Below are 10,824 nucleotides of genomic sequence, written 5' to 3' on the forward strand. Positions count from 1 at the left end.
ACATATGTTGATAAAACTTTGCTATAATTATACTAGACTTCTCTGTTATCAAGGAGATTTTTCAAAAGCCAATCTTAGCAGCTGATAAAAGTGAAGCTTGACTTTCTCAATGACAGCAGAAGTTCCTTTGAAATAGTTGTAGGTGATTCTGATGAATTAGCCTGTGTCTGAAGGTTACGGTAGTTCCAGCAATGTGTCATTAATTTTTATCATCCTGTCTTGCAGTTTACTGCAAATTATTAATTTGGGTTGAAAATGATCTTCACGCCGTTTCAACGTTTTAGTAGGCTACTCGGGGAAAAGTGAGTCGAGCATGGGCATCTGAGCGTATCCATTCGGAAGTTGTGTAGTGATCAATCTTAAGCCCTGTCTCATCGTAACGCACAAATGTTTCTGAATTCAAAGAGGATATTAGGAAAGGGAGGGGCAAAAACAAAAAATTCAAAAAGACGCACTTACAGTATGTGAGCAGAAATTTCAACTCGAATTCAATCCTGTTTGGAATTGCTGAAGGTCAAACAGCTTACTATAAAGTCCACTGTCGTAAGAAGAGCGATACATTTGTACCAGGAAAAACTTGCACGTTACAGAGTCACCTCACACTGTCAACTGCTAAACATCTTCCTATCATAACCAACCAGTCATTAGCATAACAATGCAAGACTGATCCATTACGATAAGAGGGGGTGACAGGCAGTGTTATTTCACACTACTGCAATATGCATTAATCGTTGTTCTTCATTCATAATGTTCAACTATTATGACTTTCGGCTGACCTACCAGAACATGAATTTATCAAGTGTGTTGAGCTATCAGTCATTTTAAGCTTTCCTAAATTTGTAATAAGAAACAAAACTAGAAGCCCTCAATTTCAAAATGTATGTATGTATGGAAGGATGTATGGGTGGATGGATGGATAGATAAATGTGTGTGTGTGAGCGCCCACATGTATCTATGTGTCTATTTTTATATATTTTATAAATCTGTATATATATATATATATATATATATATATATATTAACACACATACACACATACATTATATATATATAATTCATTACTTAAGTAATAGATTTCATTACTTTGTAGTTGAAGTAATCTGTTTATTTATTTATATATATATATATATATATATTATATATATATAATATATATATGTGTGTGTGTGTGTGTGTGTGTGTGTGTGTGTGTGTGTGTGTGTGTAATAGAAAGAGGGCTAATAGCTTTAGAGTGTAATTAGAATGAATGCTTGGAACATGTAGGAGTTTTGTTCTTTACAAAGCAATTTGGCCTTTAACATCAGTGTTCCAATTTCATTATAATGGCCATAAAATCAGACTTATATCATAGCAGTCTATTACTGTACAGAGTTATTCCAGGGGCTGATTTGTAGAGAGCTGCGGCAGTGATTGTTTTCATGATCCACCCACAAATGAGGGAGGATAGAGGCCATTGGTATTTTGTGTCGGAACGGAATATTGAAAAAGAGGGGATGAAGGGATTATGTTTCAATTGCAACAATTTTCAAAAGATTTTGTCTGATGATCAGAATTCTCAAAATGGTGCTTTCTTCGGGAAACAGTTATGTCATTTGATATTCAGGAGGAGTATTTAAGTATTTTCATTGCTGTCTTTGCAGTAATATTAATTGACAATATCGCCAATATATCATTAAAATCTTGCTATAGAGCCCTGTTAAGAAAACCTTTTCACAAGTTCTTTGCTCAAGGTCATCAACAAACATCCTGGTAGTACGTTTTAACAAGCACTCTACCAGCGTGTGTGGGTCATAATGCTTTTGTTTGCACCGTATAGAAATTATGTTTGTGACAGTTACTCTGTATCGTCATTGAAGCTCTCAGTAGGATGTTTTTCCTCTGACGCATTGACACTGTGGTCAGAGTGAATGGAACGATGCGATACGCTGGTAGCATTGTAAGCAAATTACTCGATGATGTCGATGTATTTGCCACATTATATGAATGGCAATACCAATGTACTATGTATTACTGCAGTCTGCACAAGATTGGGTGTTTTATCGCTTGAGATATTTTCGTTTTCGTTTTAAACTAAATATTTACTGTGATTTCCTGTTATGATTGAAAACGAAATATGCTTTAATGCTAGTGTAAATTTGTTGTTGTTGTTTTAAATTTTTATGGTCATGTACATCAACAAATTGGTATTGGAAGTATGAATAATTTATAAGATGAGTATTATGGTAAACAGCTGTTGATTGTTACTTTATTGAATAACAATTAAAAAAATGTGGAAAGAAAAAATTTCTCACCTTCTTGCCAAGAGCTAACATGCTGATTACGTTCTTACCTTTTACCAAGTTGCCCAACCCAAATTGTTCAAAGCTGTATGTTTACAAGTGATGTTCAATAAAATCAGGGGCATTATCTCTATGCAAACCTTGAAATCCCCCTATCTATGAATGGATTAGTCCACCCATTCAGGAATATCTTGTCTATGTCATTGCATGACGAAGGATGAGAAATTCTCTCTCATAAATTGTGTGGGAAAATGAAAATGGTACGTTTGGGATTTTGAAGTCAGATCTCAGCATGACCATTGACTGCATGGTTCAAACTTGTCGGCTACCTTCAACCTTTGATATCCAAAAATAAACAACAACAAGGACATATATCGTTTGCAACATCGTAAAATTTGACTTTGGACTGAGAACAACACACCCGAAGGCAAAACGTATGTGGACATGTTTTTGAAAGTTTGTGAGTGTAAAATCGTGTATACTTTGCAACTGTACGACTCTGATAACAACCCTATCAATACAGACTGTGTGTAATATGTGATGTTCAAGCGGACAAATGAGATTTTGTCTAGACTAGAATTTACTTGTCAAAAATAACACAACACACCGTGCTATGTTTCCAAGGTTCATACCTTATATATATATATTTCAATATACTAGATGACAAGAATGAGAAAATCTACTTGTGTTACAGAACAAAAATGATGAAAGTATCATTAAAGTCAAAACTAGAAGACTGTGATTTTACACTCTTTGTGACTTAGTGCGCTTTACGAGAAAGCACCGAGTCTTATTTTAGTCTGACAGAATTTTCCCAATGATTATGTATTTGTGTTATCCAGACTAGGGTAGTTATGTGCACAGAAATGCCAAACTATCACTCAGGAGATGACAAAAGTGTTTTCTCTTCATTTTATTACACCATCAAGTTTCCTGAAACAGCGCAGCCGCAGCTTTTTGCAAGCAGCCAAGGGAGAAGTGATGAGTAAAATTTGCCCAGATTTATGTGGGAAAAGTCGCAGTGTTTTCACAAGTGACACTCTTCTAATCGGCGTGATTCACACCGTGAAACGTACCACACACATACCGAAGAAGGCGTTACCCTGTGAATTTCCTTCCACCTGCTTTACAGATTCTCCGCAAGCAAATATGCTTCTCCAGAGTTGTAATCGTTCAAAAGAGAAATACAGAGATGTAAACACAGGCTGTTAAAAATAATTTTGACATTTGAAGCAATTTGGAGGTTTTTTTAGAGAATGAGAACAGAAATAATACCTTACACACCAGAGGGCTGTCCAATTACTCTGCTAATGAGACGCGATCATCAGCGTTCTGTGTCACTCCGTGTCGAGAAAACCCAGGGCAATTAGTATCCCAAGCTGCAAACCGGTGCCATGGGCTAAAAGTAATTTCTGCTATTGTAGAGTTCGGTGCCACTGGATTTTTGGCATTCCCAGATGTACAGTACATGTCCCCACGATCACCTTACTTCCTGCCCAGGAAGCAATTAGCTATTGAAAACGATAGCATCTGTTGGTGATTTTGGATTAGTGGTACCCTGACCAAACATTGGCAGGTCAGGCTGATAAACGTGTATGTTTCAAGCAAAAGTTTAATCCAATAATGGCCTTCATGTCAATAGTAGAACCTGCGTTGAAGTAAAACGAATCGCGGGCTTTTTTTTACTTCAGTTAAAGTGGAAATTCAGTCTTCTGGCAACATGTTGATAAGCCATGACAAATCTTGCATTTATGATACCAGTACACAATATATATGCTACGTTTTCGATTAACAGTGAGTTTAAGCAGTAGTTTTGGTCAAAATTAAACAGCAAAAAAGGTAGAAATCACATTTGCATATCTTAAAATATCATCATGACAGCAGTAAAAGTCTTCCATCCAAGGTCCTTAGACCTTCACATATTATGGTGACCAACCTTTTTCACAGTGGTCTGTTCACCATTTATTTGCCATGGTTGCCCTTTAAAGCATACCGATCCACTATCTGCCATGGCCACTATGCCCTTATAGCTACAGTGGTAACTGACCCCAACTGCCCCTCCCACACTCTTCCCCCTTTGGTTTCACTCCGGATTGAAGTTCCCACCATCCCTATGGAGTCGTCGACGATATATCCATCAGAGTGACGCTATTGTCGTAATCTTTCAACACGTCACGAAATGAATCCTGTGGAAGTTGTGTGCCGTTTTCTTGAAATAATTAATGACGGGTTTAAATCAAAATGTAGCACATGCCTACAATCTATCTTACAAATTGCAGCATATGGTGACGACTTTTAAAAAGCTAGAGCTGAATTATCACTCTGTGACCGGTTTATTAGAAAAACATGAGCAGAGGTCTTCCTGTGAGGAAGTGAAAAGGTTTAGACCTGAGATCTTTTCTGCCTTAAGACGCCACAAATCATAGCAAGAAATGTGAACATGTAGGACACTGTCTAGAACATCTAGGTTTATGTGCAAACATCAGCCGGGCGCAGTCAGTTGCTTTATATCGTGGTTAAGGTCCTGTGAGAAGTGATTCTGTGAAAGTTGATAGTTTGACCACCTGTTTGTCTTCCTGTCAATGTTTCTGACTCTCTCTAGATCTGTATTTTCCCTCAGTCTTCCATCCACCCACTCTCTCAGTCTCTTTCACCCTGTTTGTCTCTGCCTTGTCCTCCCTGTCTGTTTATCTCCTCTATTTCCATCCTCTCCCCCTGTCTCCCCTCTCTCCCATCTGTCTCTCTCTGTCTGTCTCTCTGTCTGTCTCTGTCTGCCTCTTTCTCTGTCTGTCTGTCTCTCTGTCTGTCTGTCTCTGTCTGTCTGTCTCTCTCTCTCTGTCTCTCTCTCTCTCTCTCTCTGACTGATAGAGCAGTGTAAAGCATACCTGTTGTTGTGGCAAGCATTCTCTTTCTGTCCTGTCACAGTGGTTATTTTTCCATCAGAGACCGAGTAAGCTTACACACTGTCTGGTTACTAGCAAGTAATTCCAATCAACTGAACCAGACCAGCATAACTTAAAAATCAGGGGATTATTGTTATCGCGGAATGTCACAACAAAAGATTGACCCTCTCTCTTTGAGCAGACTGTGTTTGAAAAATGAATATTTATATCATATCAAGTTTCACGGACAGGGTTTTTATTCAATTGCTTGCATAACTGCGTGCAAGAAATGGGATGAAATTGATCCAAATTGAATTTCAGCATCACATTTCAGTTACTCTGTGATGGCATAACAAGGTAACAAACAAATGGAGTTCTTTATCCTGCATTCCGTGTTTCTCCATATGCAGTTGGACTATTTCAGATCCTTTGGCTTTTGTTAGAAAGCGGTTTTGTAAAAAAAACCGAATGTAATGCATGATCTAGTGTAACAGGCAGTTGCTTGAGTGCCTTCCAGTTGCTATGGCAACTTTTCCCTCAAAATGAAGTAAGCGTTTGCTGATAAGAAGCATTGTAACCAGGTTTTGGTATTCTCAGCATCAACCATCGTTGATGTTTATGAATAAATCAGCGAATGAAATTAATCGTACAGTGAAAGAAAGAGGAGACTAAACAACCTCACTGTGACTTTTCCTCTCTGGTACAATTTTCATCAGTTCAGTAGCTGTTAAATCTGGAGTGAAGCCAGATCAAGTCCAGCACTCTCACTCCTAAATCTCTAAGCTTTTGTTCAAAATTTCCTCAGTCTAACATTCATCCGTACTCTTACCATATCAAGAATAACACACAGGAGTCACCGTGCAAATTTATGAACTAGAGAAACAAATTACCTAACATTTAACAATATCTTAAATTCAAAATGACCGCCAATCTCCTTTAACTCAGTGGTAAAAAATAAAATTTTTGATTTTCGAAAGGAACTAAGATGGTGAAAATATTTCTTTCTCCAAGAGCTTTAAAATGAGCCCCCACAAGTGGTAGATCAGAAAAGAATTGAAGAAAATTGAGATCCAACTATCTGTCCCCGAGGCGCATTCTACCTTAAACAGACCAGGTTAGGCATTATATTTAGATAGTTTGAAGGATACTGACAGAATGATACATGTACTAGCTTTTAACCATACTGGACAAGGTGATTTGGTATAAATATGATATTAATAGACTGGCTGTTACAGCTGGCCACATTAGTGCTAATGCTGTTGTTGTTCATAATAAACTGAATGACATTGTGTTTTCTTTGTTGGAAGGAAAGTTGTAATTTCAATAGGAAAGCCACTGTACAATAGTTACGTATTCAGAACGTAACCTCTTACAGAAATCCAGGGTATTTGAAAATTCAAAAGAAAACTTGCTCCATTATTTTACTAGTTTTTATGACCTTCCCTGACAAAGAATGCTAATTTGTTTTTAATTGGTGCGTTCAACTTTCCTTGAATGACAGTTGACCAATCATCGTACAGTTTTCTTTATGCTGAGGTGACTGGCCAGAGATGCCAGGTTGTGTTTCTGGTTTCACCTTCTAACTTTGGCTATATGGGGGTCATCTATAACCAGGTTATTGCAAATGACCATATCAGAGTAACTGTTTGTTGTTCATAATTCAGGTTTCACGATGGTGGGCTTTAAAGATTTTGCATTCAGAAGAGAGCACCGGCAGAAATCCCTCTTGCCTGGCTTAATGGAATAATCTCATAATTCACACACACATTGCATTGTTACTAAATTGATTTCAACTCAAGCGATGTTTTGAATAAAAATCACTTTTCGTCGCATTTATCAACCGTTCAGGTACGCATCCGATCTCAAATCTCCCATTCTTCACCTTGCAGCTAGCATGCTACTGAAAGGTCTTTAACATGTCCTTTTACATCGCCGATAAATCATACTAATTAATTTTGAAAAGTGTCATGCACGTATTAAAATAGACTGATCAGTGTTTTTGCAATGATGAACTGTGCAAAATGAAGATATTATGAATAGAATCAGTCACAAAGTTAAAGTATTGGTTTTGTGATGTGGTCATTGTGGCTAAAAATTGCACACAAAAAGAAATTCAACGGAGATATTTAATTCGAAAAAACAATTAAGGTTTGTGGCAACTGCATATGAATTGTCAGTCCTTCTCTGCTCTGATCATGTCTGGCACGCATACATATCTTCAATTGACCATTTCACATTTCACCCAAGGGAGACTTTTAGTATTCAAACTCTCTTGGGAACCCAGATTATAGTATACTTTCTATAACAGAAACACCTGTCAGTTTTGAACAATTACACCGATGGCCAGTAAGTCATTTCATTAAATCACCAAATAGCTTTTTCATCCTTCGCAATTCAATATACTGTTGATTAGAAAAACAGCGCCGGATGCGGCTCGTTGAAAATAAAAGAAACCCAAAAAACACTTGGTGATAAATCATATGTTCAATATTACTCTGTGTCAGCCTGTCATCCTCAAAACCTAGAAATATCATTCCAGGTACCCATTCATGCGTACATGATCCGAGTAAACGGCATTGAAAAGATAACCGGCATTCCAGAATTTCTGATACATGAATGGGAAGTATTATTCAATGAGATTGAGTAAATTCAAGTTTCATCGTAAACAAGATATACTGTAGGTAAATAGTTCTGACTTCGCATTGCAAATTCGCTGGTGGTTCTTCGTTCTCCATTCTTTTGCTTTGTGTTCATAAGTGTGAATTTCACAAAGGATATCATATTAATTTAAGTAAACATCAGCCTTCAGCTTTTCATCATTGCGCCAATTGTTTACCGCAAGTCCCATTGTGATATCTATCCACAGTTAATGATGTTAATTATGTCTCGGCATGTGTGGGCATGCCTATCGCAATGGAGTTAAGCTCTTTCCATTATGAGCAGAGTTGATTGAAAAAACATATTATCTTCTTTGTTTTCCTTTCTATTCATGCCAAGCAATTACACAGAGGCCAAACAGCGTTATTGAAATGCCCTAAAGGAAGATTAATGTTCAAAAAGATGGCTCGGTTGAAGTTTGAGCGAGACCTTTATGGCAGTAGTCATAATTAGCTGGAGCCTTTTTTATAGATGTTTTGGATAGAGATCCAATTTGGACAATTTTTAGTTGTACCGTTGTTTTACAGTGACGTTTTAAGTTGTCATATTGGCTATAACAACTGTAGTATTACTTCTACTGCTATATGACTACTAGCTTAGTAATACAGCTGCCGTTATGTTATAGAAGTAGTAGTTATTCTAAGGAGAAGTTGCAGTATAAACTCAGAATGATAATTTGCATGGCCCATATATGCTCCTTGAAAATCCTTGAAAATCCTTGGAATCCTGAAGCCTCCTCGAAAGTCCTTGACAATGAAATTGAGACCCGGAAAACTGATAAGCCAACAACTACTCCTTACTGCGTCGTGACTGTTGAAGCAGTAGTGTGAGTAATGGCTATAGCTGCAATGCAAGCAATTGCAGATCAGTGGCTGTAACTGCACACAGTGACACCAGTGGTAGGAAGTAATAGTAAAGTGATAGGAAGTGTAAAATGGAGTAGGAAGTATTAAATTTGTGTAGTGGAAGTAGAGTCTATGCTAGCAGTCATAGAAATGAGAACAAAGTGGGAGGATCTCTTGGGGAACTAGAAACAGATAGCAGTCTGATTATTTTAATTGTTAATTGCTTTTTCTGTCATCTTCCCTATTGTGCATTTGAAGACATCATCAAGGTATATTAACCAGTTGTTATCAGAAAATTACACACTTTAGCCTAATAAATCATGCAGACTTCATTTCAACCAAGATGTCTGTCTCTCCTTCCTTGCCACACATAGCAGAATCCCAGTTGGTCACCTCTGATGACTATAGAGGCAGATGTGTACAGCATGACTTATAGTATTAGACTACTGGAAGATGTGTACAGCATATTGACCTATAGTATTAGACCACTGATAGATGGGTACAGCATATTGACCTACAGTATTAGACTACTGGTATAACTCAATTAAAAGGCCAGGAGATGTTACCCTGGCAGATTTTTCACCATTATGTTTTGTGTGTCATTCACAAGTGCATGCTGTACTCTCAAAAGCATGTTTGAAAACATGAGGTTTACTGGTGGGGAGGAATAATATCATGTGTGTGTGTGTGTGAGCAACATCGTCTATTGTGAAAAGTCAGGTATTTGATCATTTGAGGAAAGATGAAGACATTTTGCAAATAAACACGACCCATGTGGAACTGGTCCCCAGTCTACCAAGACAGATAACCTTAGAAAGGCGTAATCGGCATGTTGGATCACAGTAAAAATACATATGCTGAGAAGCAAGTCACTTACCCTGGCAGGGGAATGTGAGATACAGACCTCCAGTGAGAGTTGCTGAAATACAACTTGAACTGACTGACTTGTGGATTTGACCCAAGTCTTTGTGCTTATAAACTGAATTAAAATTGAAGGAAAAGATTTCAGCAAACTGTCATCTGGATAATAGTATTACAGTTTGCTAGCTTGTGGAGTGATCAAATCTTTGAAGGCATCACTTGGCTGGCATACACCATCGGATGATGATGATCAATGGGAAACTGCACCTGTGTGAGTTTCTTGTTTACAGACAATGTATTTCGTGCATGATATCTAGATGTACCTCATCATCATAGCTGCAACATTTAAATTATACGATGTAGATTATGACAGACATCTTGTAACTTTCATCAATCACCATCGTACCTAGGATACAGTGTTTACATTGGTCATATGGGTTCCATACGACCTTTGAGCGCAGTTCCGACGACTGTATCCCGTTAAACACGCTGGCATGGTGTTGTGGCCTTTGGCAAGGTACTTTATCCCTCATTGCGTATTCCACTGTGGATGATGGTTGAAACTCACCTTGTACATTAGGCAAGCTGGTGATAGTGTAAATAAAACACAATATATTGTAGTGACGAAAAAAACCCCAGTTCATCCAAAGATGTTTGAATGACTGATTCGGTTCCAGATCATCCTTGAAACACAGACAAATGCCCCGGGCAACTGATGGGTGGTGCAGTTGATGAGCAATATTGTGATGTTGTTAATACTCTGACCAGATAAAATGGACATTACGGGAGCATCTACACTGTGATTGGTCTCCAATTTAATCAAATGAACTCCAGCTAATCTGGAAAGTTCACCTTTATTTCAGCGTGGGTAATCAACAACAGTGATGTTTCTTATATGGCATCCAGTCATTTGAGTGTCTAGACTAATAAAAAGTGGAGCAAAGCGGTTTCCTTTGTACAGTTGGATAGCTTTGGTCATAAATATTTTTTTAAAGAGGTTAAAGATTTCATTAGTGTGATTGCAGCATCAGACAGGTGTTTCCATTGTTACAGCATAACACCATATCTACAGTACTTTGTCGTGGAAATTTCATCAGTTTCGTACACCTTGCAATGTTCAAAGTACAAACTGTGAGTGAAAGTAGTATATTGTATGTTAGTCTGTGTATGTCTGTCTGTTTGTCTCTCTGTATTTCTGTTGATCTTTCCCATCTGATTCCTCCCTCCCTCCTACCCCCTGTCTCTCCCTCTCTCTCTTTTTGTCTCGTGATCTCCATCCATCTCATGTTTCTCCCCCTT

General features: G+C 37.8%; 2 protein-coding genes across 5 annotated transcripts in view; one reads left to right on the forward strand and one right to left on the reverse strand.

The window, feature by feature from the left end:
* The window catches only part of LOC139118527 (26S proteasome non-ATPase regulatory subunit 1-like), a 168,025-nt gene that overhangs the window by 95,416 nt on the left and 61,785 nt on the right, over nt 1–10,824 (forward strand). The window lies entirely within an intron of this gene.
* LOC139118530 (5-hydroxytryptamine receptor 2A-like) overlaps nt 1–10,824 on the reverse strand; it is an 86,760-nt gene that overhangs the window by 59,457 nt on the left and 16,479 nt on the right. The window contains exon 1 of one of the 3 annotated variants that reach the window (XM_070681873.1): nt 5,165–5,283. The exons of 1 other annotated variant lie outside the window; for it this stretch is intronic. The gene's annotated coding sequence lies outside the window, so the exon portion shown is untranslated. Of the gene's footprint in view, nt 1–459; nt 612–5,164; nt 5,284–10,824 lie in introns of those variants that run through there. One more of the 3 variants, XM_070681872.1, reaches the window with a different exon arrangement.

The sequence above is a fragment of the Ptychodera flava genome, chromosome 19 (assembly GCF_041260155.1).
Source record: "Ptychodera flava strain L36383 chromosome 19, AS_Pfla_20210202, whole genome shotgun sequence".
Classification (NCBI taxonomy): Eukaryota; Metazoa; Hemichordata; class Enteropneusta; family Ptychoderidae; genus Ptychodera; species Ptychodera flava.